Genomic DNA, 14,827 nt, shown 5'->3' with positions numbered 1-14,827 from the left:
CAGTTGACTAAACAACAGCAGCATTATAGAAAACTTGTTATATCAAAAATAATTTCTACTAAAATTTCGTGGCTACAGATTTAGATGAAAATCTATAAGAGAAACTAAAACATTTGGAAATGTGTCGAAACATTTGGAAAATAAGTAATAATCCAACAGAACTTTATCAAAATGATAAAATTTTTTTTCTTTCTTTCTTATTCTGCTTCCCCCCCCCCCTTTATCCGACTAACACATTACTCGGATAGAAGAGAGCGATTCATTTAATCGCACACCATGCATCTCAGAAATGTGGGCCTCTCTGGTCATGGAATAGTCATGACGAAGGGTTACAGCTGAGACATCACAGAACAATCACAAGACAATGGACAGACACACAGTTCCGTGAACGGAAGATAAATTTCTTTCATTGCCACGACGGAAATCGAACCTCAGACTGCTTGCTTGAGAAGCGAATGCACTATAATTCGTGGATGCGCGGACAAAAGGGGATAAGTCACCACAACTAAGTTTTGAAATAATTACAAAAAAACACTTCGACGAAATATGTAGGATCACTGAAGCAATTTTTAACTCCATACGCTCAAGTTTATTTCATCTTTAATTTCAAAGCTATGATTTAGCGCATTCTGTACAATGTTCTCACATTTCTCTAGCGAAATGTTGACAACTCAATTTTGGCTGAAAGGTGACTTAGCCCCTTTTATCCGCGTACCCACGAATTATAACATTTTATAGAAGAAAATAAACACTAAATGTTTTCTCCAATCACTTTAAATCTCATCGGAAAACTCAGAACATTGCTTATATAAACAACAATACGATGAGTACATACTGTTTATCTAAAATAAATAAATAAATAAATAAATAAATAAATAAATAAATAAATGACTAAATGAATGAATAAATTAAATAAATAAATAAATTAATTAATTAATTAAACAATTAAATAATAAAATAAATAAATAAATTAATTAATTAATTAAATACATTAAATAAATAAATTAAATTAAATAAATTAATTAATTAATTAATTAAATAGATAAATAAAATAAATAAATAAATAAAATAAATAAATTAAATTAAATAAATAAATAAATAAATAAATAAATAAATTAATTAAATAAATAAATAAATCTTCCTCAACTTGGTGAGGTTGCCAGAGACAAAGAATGTTAAACAGTAACATTTAAAATGACATTAAAATGTCTTACAAGAAATTTGTTTTTCAGAAGCTAAAATTTGTAGTAGATAATATTTCACATAATGAAAATTTATCAAAATACAGGTAAAAAAATGGACTGAGAAAATTCAACTGTAATTTGAATCGAAATACAAATGTCGCCGTAAAATCTGCAGAGAACCCTTAAAAGCTATAATAGAAATTTCCTTAATTGTTGTTGTTGGGACACAAATTTATGACAGAATGACACAAATTGTTTTGTCATGGTCCCTCTAGTGCCCACCATTAATCCGATGACTTCTATATCCCTGAGTTTATATGATGTTTTGTAATAAGGGACAGTGGGTTCATATATTCTCCTTTTCTCTAGATTAACCTCCTCAGGTTGATTCTGATGCGTCTCGAATCTGATGGTCGGATCCAGAATATAACCTTTTGTCTCTCCAGGTTTAAATGTTATAATATCAATAAGCCGATGACTTCCAGTACACGCTATTCCATGGACTTCTTCATAGGTAATGTAGCCATTGGACTTAAGACATGTTGCGATTACAGTATGGGGTCATGAAGATGTTCGGAAAGCAGTTTAAACATTAAAATCAACAAGTACAGTTGGAATTGAACGCTTATCAAATGTTACAATTAAATGTATTAATATGATATTAATTTCATTCAATACCAAAATAAATTCTGTATGCTCTAAATATGACTCGGTTAAGAGAGAAGTTTTATATAATATTCTTATTGACTTTGGTATTCCCAAGAAACTAGTTCGATTAATTAAAATGTGTCTCAGTGAAACTTACAGCAGAGTTCGTATAGGTCAATTTCTATCTTATGCTTTTCCAATTCACAGCGGGCTAAAGCAAGGAGATGCACTATCACCTTTACTTTTTAACTTCTCTCTAGATTATGCCATTAGGAAAGGTCAGGATAACAGACAGGGTTTGGAATTGAACGGGTTACATCAGCTTCTTGTTTATGCGGATGATTAGGGAAAACACCGGAATTTTACTTGAAGCAAGTAAAGCGATAGGTTCGGAAGTAAATCCCGAAAAGACAAAGTATATGATTATGTCTCGTGACTAGAATATTGTACGAAATGGAAATATAAAAATTGGACATTTATCTTTCGAAGAGGTTGAAAAATTCAAATATCTTGGAGCAACAGTAACAAATATAAATGGCACTCGGGAGGAAATTAAACCGAGAATAAATATGAGAAATGTGTGTTATTATTCGGTTGAGAAGCTTTTGTCATCTAGTCTGCTGTCAAAAAATCTGAAAGTTAGAATTTATAAAACAGTTATATTACCGGATGTTCTGTATGGTTGTGTATCTTGGAGGAACAGAGATTAAGGGTGTATGAGATAAAGTTCTTAGGAAAATATTTGGGGCTAAGACGGATGAAGTTACAGGAGAATGGAGAAAGTTACACAACGCAGAACTGCATGCACTGTTTTCTTCACCTGACATAATTAGGAACATTAAATCCAGACGTTTGAGATAGGCAGGGCATGTAGTACGTGTGGGCAAATGCAGAAATGTACATAGAGTGTTAGTTGGGAGAACGGACGGAAAAAGACCTTTAGGGAGGCCGAGACGTAGATGGGAGGATAATATTAAAATGTATTTGAGGGAGGTGGGATATGATAATAGACGGAGGGCTTATATGAGGGCGGCAATGAACCTGCGGGTTCCTTAAAAGCCATTTGTAAGTAAGTAAGTATGGTCTAAATATTCAATTATAACATGCGCTCTTCAAATGTTTTTTATCGATATTTTCCAAACGAATATTACAGGATAATAATTCCTGTTCCATTTGCATTTATCCTCTTATTTGAATTGTATCATTTTATTTTCATTGTAACTGCGACATGTCCCACTCTATTTGGTAATGCCATTATTAATGAACAAATAGTGGATGTTTGTATGTATAAGCGATGGCTACAAATCATTTGCGTGCACTTACTCATACGACTTCGTCGACGATCAGCTGGAGTATGTTAGATATCAGTGCTCCCAACTGTTACAAATGTAAGTAATTAGTGGAATATTTTACATCACAAATTTAAATCAAAGCATGAAAATTTAAGGGAAGGAATTAGAGTTAAATAGCTCTGAGAAGCAATACGCTAAATGGATGTGGAGTTCGATTTCTAGGCTTCGTTCGAGATTGAGATCGAATTCAGCTTGTGCTGATTACCATGTTTGGTGTTTTTCTAGGTTTCACTCAACTGTAACGCGAATGTCAGGTAATCACATGGTGGATCTTCGTATTCATCTTGCGAAACACCACCAATTCCGTAACTTCGCAGTTTATAAAGAGTCTTTAAATAAAAAAAAAAATATTTCTTTTTAAACATGAAACGTTTACGCTCGAGTTTTAAATGAATAAAACGCTACGGAAATTTCAGCATCAGTCGTCACTTGCTAGCAAAGGCAATGAGTTAGTACAACGCTCTATCCTGACATCACTTGTTTAGCAACGGCTTAGACTCTTGCATTCGTATGGTGTGTGCTAGAGATGTAAACTTGCTTTCTTATATCAATTATATATTTTTTTTATTTCTCTTATCATAGGTCCATACTGACGGCTCTCCAGCAAATCAATTCAGATGAAACACAGTAATTATTCCATTGTAAATACAAGTATAGCTATGCGGTATATATTTAACAAAGAAATAATGTAAAAATAATAATTAATAACAATAATAATAATAATAATAATAATAATAATAATAATAACATAACACGACACCCATTAAATTTATTTCACTCTAAATAATGTTAACACTCCTTATAAATAATAACAACCAATTTCATCAAAATCTAAATATAGGTACTCAACTGAGAGAGGAAAAGTTTCACGCAATAATAGGGACCCTATGAATCTCCTGACACTTTTTTCAGGTAGAATACAACGGATGTAATTACATCAATGCTCAGCAACTGACATTTCTTGACGCAGAATACAACGGATGTAATTACAACAATGCTCAGCAACTGACATGTTTGAAGTAGAATACAACGGAAACAATTATATCAATAATCAGTAACTCACATTTTTTCACTTAAAATGTAACGAATATAATTACATCATTGCTCAGCAACAGACATTTTTTCACTCAGAATATAACAGATGTAATTATATCAATCCTCAGCAACTGACATTTTTTCACTTAGAATATAACGGATGTAATTACATCAATGCTCAGCAACTGACATTTTTTCACTTAGCATATAACGGATGTAATTACATCAATGCTCAGCAACTGACATTTTTTCACTTAGAATATAACGGATGTAATTACATCAATGCTCAGCAACTGAAATTTTTTCACTTAGAATATAACGAATGTAATTACATCAATGCTCAGCAACTGACATTTTTTCACTTAGAATATAACGGATGTAATTACATCAATCCTCAGCAACTGACATTTTTTCACTTAGAATATAACGGATGTAATTACATCAATGCTCAGCAACTGACATTTTTTCACTTAGAATATAACGGATGTAATTACATCAATCCTCAGCAACTGACATTTTTTCACTTAGAATATAACGGATGTAATTACATCAATGCTCAGCAACTGACATTTTTTCACTTAGAATATAACGGATGTAATTACATCAATCCTCAGCAACTGACATTTTTTCACTTAGAATATAACGGATGTAATTACATCAATCCTCAGCAACTGACATTTTTTCACTTAGAATATAACGGATGTAATTACATCAATGCTCAGCAACTGACATTTTTTCACTTAGAATATAACGGATATAATTAAATCAGTCCTCAGCAACTGACATTTTTTCACTTAGAATATAACGGATGTAATTACATCAATGCTCAGCAACTGAAATTTTTTCACTTAGCATATAACGGATGTAATTACATCAATCCTCAGCAACTGACATTTTTTCACTTCGAATATAACGAATGTAATTACATAAATGCTCAGCAACTGACATTTTTTCACTTAGAATATAACGGATGTAATTACATCAATCCTCAGCAACTGACATTTTTTCACTTAGAATATAACAGATGTAATTACATCAATGCTCAGCAACTGACATTTTTTCACTTAGAATATAACGGATATAATTAAATCAATCCTCAGCAACTGACATTTTTTCACTTCGAATATAACGGATGTACTGAACGTAATTACATCAATGCTCAGCAACAGATATTTTTTCACTTAGAATATAACGGATGTAATTACATCAATGCTCAGCAACAGACATTTTTCACTCAGAATATAACGGATGTAATTTTTACTTTTTTATTTTATTGGGTTATTTTACGACGCTGTATCAACATCTAGTTATTTAGCGTCTGAATGATATGAAGGTGATAATGCCGGTGAAATGAGTCCGGGGTCCAGCACCGAAAGTTACCCAGCCGGATGTAATTACATCAATGCTCAGCAACAGACATTTTTTCAATTAGAATATAACGATGTAATTGCATCAATGCTCAGCAAATAACATTTTTTCACTTCGAATATAACGGATGTACGTAATTACATCAATGCTCAGCAATTTACATTTTTTCACTTAGAATATAACGGATGTATGTAATTACATAAATGCTCAGCAACTGACATTTTTTTTTTTTTTTTTCACTTTCAATAAGACGGATATAATTACATCAATGCTCAGCAACTGACATTTTTTCAGATAGAATAAAAGGAATGTAAGTACGTCAATGCTCAGCAGCTGACTATGTCGAGTCTGAGACTGAGCGCTAGAGCTCTGATCTTCTATCCAGGCGATCCCCAGGCCTGGTTATGATGGAATATGTGGTGAACAAGGCAAACATTGTAGAGCTCTGATCTTCTATCCAGGCGATCCCCAGGCCTGGTTATGATGGAATATGTGGTGAACAAAGCAAACATTGTAGAGCTCTGATCTTCTATCCAGGCGATCCCCAGGCCTGGTTATGATGGAATATGTGGTGAACAAGGCAAACATTGTAGGGCTTTGATCTTCTATCCAGGCGATCCCCAGGCCTGGTTATGGTGGAATATGTGGTGAACAAGGCAAACATTGTAGAGCTCTGATCTTCTATCCAGGCGATCCCCAGGCCTGGTTATGGTGGAATATGTGGTGAACAAGGCAAACATTGTAGAGCTCTGATCTTCTATCCAGGCGATCCCCAGGCCTGGTTATGATGGAATATGTGGTGAACAAGGCAAACATTGTAGAGCTCTGATCTTCTATCCAGGCGATCCCCAGGCCTGGTTATGATGGAATATGTGGTGAACAAGGCAAACATTGTAGGGCTTTGATCTTCTATCCAGGCGATCCCCAGGCCTGGTTATGATGGAATATGTGGTGAACAAGGCAAACATTGTAGAGCTCTGATCTTCTATCCAGGCGATCCCCAGGCCTGGTTATGATGGAATATGTGGTGAACAAGGCAAACATTGTAGGGCTTTGATCTTCTATCCAGGCGATCCCCAGGCCTGGTTATGATGGAATATGTGGTGAACAAGGCAAACATTGTAGAGCTCTGATCTTCTATCCAGGCGATCCCCAGGCCTGGTTATGATGGAATATGTGGTGAACAAAGCAAACATTGTAGAGCTCTGACCATCTGCCCAGGCGATCCCCAGGCTTGGTTATGATGGAATATGTGGTGAACAAGGCAAACATTGTAGAGCTCTGATCATCTGCCCAGGCGATCCCCGGGCGTGGTTATGATGGAAAATGTGGTGAACAAAGTAAACATTGTAGAGATCTCCTTGATTTAACTTTGAGAATACGTACAAACTACACCAACTGACCGGAAAACAATAATTTTCATTTTATGTAGTCAGTTGGTAACTTACTTTTTAAACCTTGTACGGAAGAAGGGCCCGAAGACTCTTACTGAAGTTCATTTTCGAAAATGTTTGTTGACATATTTATGTCGAACGAAACACAGAACTCATACTACGTTCTTTGTGATTGTTCTGAATACAGAAGCATTCATCTTCCCATTGCTCTTTAAACTGGTATTTTCCGAACGACGTTGCGTTGGTAGACAGTGAATACAAATCCGTCCTACTTTATCATGTGAATGAGTCGTGGGATTGAGGGAGGGATGAATGACGTAATCCGTCATGAGTCACAATTATTGGCACTCAGATCTGCTACCCTGGTCTATACTCTAAGTCTAAATAAACTATTGCAGTGGTGAAGAGTGAAATCAAGACCAAGGCGGCATGCACTATGCAATAATTATATTAGGCCTAATTTCTCTCAAGAAAGTGACGTGGTTACACATTATTCATTATTTATTATTATTATTATTATTATTATTATTATTATTATTATTATTATTATTATTATTATTACATATAATAAAATGCTGTCGAGTTACCAATATGTAAAATCTAGCCGTTGTTAATTTAGGCACAAGTCTATACCGAGAAAATAGGTTTTAATTGCTTTTCCTCAAAGCTCATATGTCGGAAAGATTTTAATTTGAGTTTTCCAACGTCACACTGACATATCTCATTATAGTAACTCATTTTCACATTAAATAAAACAACGAAATAAAACTTCATCTTCTCACTGATCTGAACGAAACTTGAGTTCTTAACTTATCACGAACTCATGCTGCACTGAAAGCTAAATTATGAAAGGTACTGAGAGTCTTTAAATGATGGATAAACGATGTCCATGTCCTGTTGTGCTGAAAAATATCACTGTCGGAATAACCACAAAAATAAGCGCTCAAGCTGGCAGAAAACTGTGCGTCAGTCCAACATTGCCGTATAGCATGCAGAGTTATCTTCTGCTTTTATGGCATCCGAACTGACTGATATTTCACCCTAACAAACCCTTTCTCTGCTCGGAGCTTTCCTGAGATCTGTGAACAGTAATACACCCCGAGGCTTCAGAAGGCATTTTTGTCGAACTCTGCATACAGGGCATATAATTGCGTGCAATCTAACCTGGTTACATTTAAACTATTTCACATTTGTGCAGAAAATAAACGAGAAAACAGAAAAATAATAACAATGATAATAATTTGAATTATAGAGATTGTGTTTTTTAAAATTACAGGGCATGGGTAGTAAGGATCTGAATATTCGCCACTGAAACACTGTTTCCACAATCTAGAGTAGAGCAATACATAATTGAAGTTATTGTGTCAGATAACTGAATAGTGACTTTATAGCTAAAAATCCGACGAAACCAAATCCAAGTCCTAGAAAGAAGAGAAAATATATCTCACTTCCACTGAGGCTGCTTGTATAAGTTCTTCAGTTTCTTCAGAGGTAATCTTGCACAGTAGCGGCTGGTGTCAAAGCAATGAATGTGCTACAATCTCTATATCGGCCTACTGTACACACTTATATGTATTTGTCTTAATTTGAGACTCGCCTAGTGACGAAATATGAACTCCATACGGCGTTCCTTCCTACTGCATAACTTATCAATTACCCTGGTGTTAAACCCCTCCGTCTTGGACATCACCTTCTTTTCTGTTGACAGTATTGCAAGAGCAGTGAGACGATCCTGGGACATAGTGTTCCTTAAAAACATTTTTATGCGTTTCGAGCAAAAAAAAACATCTTTCTGGCTCAGCAATGGTCATTGGTGTTGTAACCAAAATATTTAACAACTACGTTACTTCACAGAATGGATGCTGTAAATTGTTGGAGACTATCTATTGTAACAAGGAGCGTTTTTGCAAAAGTCGATAGATGCAGAAATTTTCGAAAGTGAGTTACATACGGATATCGTATATTTTCTACCTCCGGAATCGATCTATGAAATCAGATTTACCAAAATTTGATTCATACCGTATGTAGAGACTACCAAACCTTCCAGGTTTTTTTCAAAACTCGATAGATCCTGTCACTTAGTTTAATTTCTGTAAAATCTTGATTTCTGCATCTATCGACTTTTGCAAAAACGCTCCTCAACAGCCATCTATATTTCGGAAGTCCGATCTTTTCCGTATAGAACTCTAAGTTGCGTCTTTAACACTCTTTTGTTCAGTATAGTGTAGCTGTTGACAACAACTTCAAGTTCGCGTTCAGGAAAATTATGCGAAAAATTGTCAAAAATTTTGCTGTTTAACTATTTTGTTGCGTCTAGGTAGCTTAAAGACTGGAAACGGTGGATAGCTTTCTGGATTATACGGTCACATACTTCCTTGGTTCAAATTTCTGAGATTCCGTTTTCCGTCGCTTGCTGGCTGATTTAGGAGGAACCTCATACAGGTAGATGGCAACAGCAGTCGGGTACTTGAATTATCAAATACCAATAGTTCCGAGTTCTTCCACAAACAAGTATTCTTTCGTTACGCTTTACTTTTGCAATCTCCAAGCTGTGTCGTGCTGAAGCTGATTACAGCACTTTTCCGTGTAAAAAATAGCCAATCAGAGCAGTGATTTCAGCTTCGCACATGCGCATATTTGTCTACATTCTCATGTGAAGTTCTGAGTAGCACAACGAACCCCCTAAGGCGCCAGAGAGCGAAGAACGAAGACTAAACACTCTATAACGCGTCATGAACATAATCACGGGAAATTGTCAAATGACAGATCAAATAATATGCTATTACAAATAGATTTGAGCAAAAATTATCATTGTTCTGTAGCACTGCAGCACATAAGGACGGCCCGCCTTGCACTGTACTGACAGCAAGATCCCTGTAACTTGTTGTCATATTGAAATATGATCCTCACAAGATAGGATATGAATGGAAAGATTACAATTATAATGATGTTTAATGTTAATGTTTTCAGACTGAAGGGAAATGCAAGAAATCGGCGCCATGCTGTTTCTGGTCGCCATCATAGCTGCTTGGTTTTCACCCTCGGAGTGCTTGACAAATGAAGTAACAGAATCCCTAGGGAGATTGAGTCGCCAGATCGCTCTTCAGTATTTCATGGAGTCCAGATGTTTGGCAGTGATAACAGAAGACAGTGTTGGTATTTTGGACTATATCCAGGCGCTAGACGTCCCCACATTCCATGTGCAACTGACGCGTAAATTGAGAATGGAGTCTGAGCGTCTTACTCCAGGTACGAACACACAAAGATGGACCTATTCTCTTAATTATGGCACCCAGTTCACTTTTATTAGAGTAAATAAAAATGTAGTAAAAATATCAGACAGAATTCTAGTTATCTATAGCTCAAGATTTAAGGATCTCGATTACTATAAGAGCAGTAAAAACGTATAGTGTGTCTCACTTGTGTTTGAGGAAGAGAGAAGGGGAAACCCGGTGCGGCACGTAGCCTACTCCTGTCGAATAGCACCAAGGGGGCCGCCAGGCTTAACGAATCACTATCAACAGTGACATATACCTTCTCTGCATATGCACTGCGAAGAGATTTGGGATTTAACCCAGGCATATCGGTGCACAATTTAGTGATCAGAAGTTGTGCACTGCCATCTCTTCTGATCCTGAGGTAGAAATTTCAATTTTACATGAAAATGTCTAACCCCGCCGGAAATCGAACCCGAGCCGGCTAGTCTGGAGGCAAACGTTCTACACAGACTAACTCGACGGACAAAATATATGGCGCTCCCCTCACACCGCAAGCTCTGCGGAATTTACTATTATACGTCTCGCACAATTATCGCAAAATCGGTCCCAATTTCTATGACAGTAACTTAAGTTTCTAAAAGCTGTTTAGCAGGAAAAATGTTTATAAATGAGTTTAAAAATGAATACAAGCGCATCTTATCTGCGTCATTATTCATGAGAGATGTTCAAAATGTCCTCCTTCTGTCTCAATACACTTTTGACATCTCCGAATTGTTCTGAAATGCCATAACCCTACCTTTTCAACCTCAGTTCCGGGAAAGTTAATCTTAATTTCGGAAATGGTTAATTCATATTCAGAAAAAATAAACTCAGTTTCGAAGAAAATAACCTCAATTTTGGAAAATGTAAATTCAATATCGGAAATGACACCAAAGTCAGAAAAGAAAGATGTTAATTTAGGATTTGAAGGTTTTCTATTTTTTTCCCCCCAGTTATATAAGTAACAATATACGCATACAATTTTATTGCATGTTAAAATAAAATTGATTCCCCTTATATTCTCTCAAGAGAACAGAAAATATTGTGGTTAACATCACAATTTATAATAACTTAGTGAAATTACCTCTAAGTTAATTTAATAATATTCAAAATAAACATAAAATAAAAATAATTTAAATAATATTAAAGCTTTCTGAAATTAAATGTATCTTTTCCGAAACTGAATTTACTTTTCTGAAATTAACTTTATATCTTTCGAACTGTTTATTACTATTTCCTAAACTGAAATTACTTTCCCCGAAATTAATACATTTTTTCCTAATGTAATTGTAGCCCACATTTTCTTAAATTGAAATAGAAAAGATATAGACTAATCTCTTCTCGAAATGTTCGAAATCATTTGTCGAGTATTTTATTACACTCTTTGCATACCTTAAAAGTACAAAAACTCGCTGCAATATGCTATAAACTATTCCCAAACAATTAGAAAAACTACACTACGCACGAATGAGTAGTCTCTTCAGGTTCTCAAACAATTAGAAAAAACACAACAGCTTGCACTACATTACGCATGAATGAGTATCCCCTTCAGCTTACAGACCGAGGTGAACTGCACACATGCAACGCCTGACAAAAGCTCCTGAACTTGGTACGACAGGCGCACTGTGAGAGTCATATACGGGGGACTCTGTACTTGCCTTGATAACAGACCGAGAAAGAGGAGCTATAAATTAATATTTTTGCAGAGACTGAATTCGAGGAGTACGCGTGGGACAACTCGTTCCTGACGCCGATGGACGCTGGCTGCCCGGCGTTCATCATCCAGACAAGTGACGTCAACTTCATGGTGCAGACGTTCGCCAGGCTGGCCCATTCACCGCGATCAATTCACAGGGCTAATAGGAAGTTCTTGTACCTGCCCGCCATCCAGTTTCCAGACAGCGAATTTGAGGCTGACCTGCAGGAACTGTATGGAAAGAGAGAAATGGACTTCATGCCGGATATGGTCGTAGCGAAGGTTATAAATCAAACGAACGCCACGACTGATTACAAAAATATATCACCAGGTGAAGTAGTATGTATTATCGCCGCGGCCTCATACTTAACATGTCGGCATCATACAATAACGTGTGGTGTGCTTTTAAAACATAATTTTGCCGACCGATTGTTGCTCTGTAGGTTTCACTATAACCGTCACGTTGTCACGCCTACTTCCTCGATAAGATTAAGCACTAGTTTGTTATATTGTTAAATGGCTATTATTATTATTATTATTATTATTATTATTATTATTATTATTATTATTATTATTATTATTATTGGTGAAGTTTTATTAATGTACTGCCAGCATAGGAAATTAAAAACAAACACTGAAAATACCTTAGTTTTGTAGTGTGGAGTAGTAGAAACTCGATGTGATCACCGGGAGAGCTGTGGTCCCACCCAACCCGCCCTAAATAGGTTCCTTACTTATATAGGAAAATCGTCGTACTTGAAGGAAGAAGGCGGCCATATTCCGTCGTTGTGACGTTATTTAAGGTGGAGTGGAAGAATGATTGCAGTGTCGCCAACTGTGGTAACCATTCATATTATCTTACACACCTAACAAAACCTAACCTAACCTAAGCTAACGTGCTACACACCTATTGTAACATTCCTAACGTTTAGCACATCTGTTGTAACATTCCTCACAGTTTCATTTCTTTTGCCGATATTGGCATCCCTGCTACGCCTATAGCCTGCCGTCTGCTGGAACTCAAGAGTCATCTAGTGGAAGTGAAGTGAAACTGCGACTCTGTTAATTACGTTTTCGAAGTTGTTTCTGTGTTATCTGCAAGAATTATTGTGTCATTGTAGTGATAATTGCATTTATATTGTACAATAAAAATTGAAATGTGTCGTGGCTGAGATAAAAGTGTTCTAAATTGATTTCCAGCGCCACAATACCAGTGATAAACGTGTGAATATTCGTCAGGAGTCCGTTGGAAGTGGCCGTAGAGTAATAAAACTTGACATTATTATTATTATTATTATTATTATTATTATTGTTGTTGTTGTTGTTGTTGTTGTTGTTTCATATACGAGTACGTTAACATTCTTAACTCTTAATAATAACTCTTTAATAATAATAATTTTTAATCACATACCTTAATGTTCGTCCTCAGCACAAGACATTGCAACCTCGGTTTTAGTCCACGTGGATTAGACAAGTAGGTCTCATTTAATAATGGAAGCAGCTTATTGGTTGCAACAATGAAATTGAGGCGAGTGATTGGAGCGGCGATACAAGAAATTGAAAACGATAATACAATAAATATCAAAGACCTGCCGAATGTTACGCACGAGGCCGCTCAAAGACCTGCCGAATGTTAAGCATGAAACCGTGGCGATAATATAAGCTTATGTGAATTGGGTAGTGTAGAGGTAAAAAATAACATTTTCAATTTTTGACCATAAAGTTTTCAGCACTTACTGTAAACTAAAAAAAAGGCTATGTAGGCTTATATCGTTACAAATACTATTTCAGATCCAAAAATAATATATTAAACAGGTCGCACGTCCATTCAAATATCAGATAAATTTTATTTTATTTTTCACTTGACATTGGTAGAAACATGGGCTACATCCTATTGTCTAGAAATGGTTAAAGTTGCAGTTCTCAAATTTTGTACACATATCTTAAGTACTTTAATGTATATGTAGATAAGCTTACATACCTTACATATTCCGTTTATTCACATATTATTGAAATAGTAGGCCCACAATTAAGTATTTCACTTATTTCCTTTTATTCGTCACGTGATAGATATTTTTGCATTAAAACTACTCAAGATAAATTAACCAAACCTTGTCAGCAGTGATAAGAGCAATAAGAAAACGCGTGAACAAAATGTTATTTCTGAATTTTTCATAATTCCTTATGTTTTTCTAAGTTGGATATTTAACAACAATATATCAACTACTCAGTTATTTAGCGTCGATGGAATTGGTAATAACGAGATGGTATTTGACGATGAGACTGAAAATTCGTCATAGATTACCTGACATTCGCCTTACAGTTTGGGAAAGTCTTGGAAAAGAACCCAACCAGGTAATCAGCCCAAGTGGAAATCGAACCCACGCCCGAGAGTAACTCCGGATCGGCGTGCAAACGTCTCAGTCGATCGAGCTACGCCGGGGGCTCTTTATGTGTTGTTTTTATTATATTTTTAATTAAATATTTGCAAAAATCAACTGTAGGCACTAGTAATTTTAAAATGCTCATGCACAACGTCTATATTCTGGGATAAAAAAACATTCATATATACAAGGTGTTACACTGATCATATTACAGGCTTATTAATGATCAGTAAAACAATTTTGATAACAGAAACCAAGACTGAAAACGACTAAAATAGTTGTCACTAAATACCAGGAAGCCAGGTAAACACTCTTTTATACATGAATATTGGGTTGCCCATCGCGCAAGAAAACGTTATCACCATAATCATAACAACTATACCAAAACTGATAAGATTGTATCGGAAACAAAGTCAAGCCAATACCTGGAATGATAGTGATTGTAAATTTTGGATCCAGTCGAGAAAGAATTTTGTTGCTGTTTTTAAGAAGGCCTACCCTTCAGCTTG

Source organism: Periplaneta americana, chromosome 14 (genome assembly GCF_040183065.1).
Source record: "Periplaneta americana isolate PAMFEO1 chromosome 14, P.americana_PAMFEO1_priV1, whole genome shotgun sequence".
In the NCBI taxonomy this organism is placed as follows: Eukaryota; Metazoa; Arthropoda; class Insecta; order Blattodea; family Blattidae; genus Periplaneta; species Periplaneta americana.
This window is presented reverse-complemented; position numbering follows the sequence as displayed.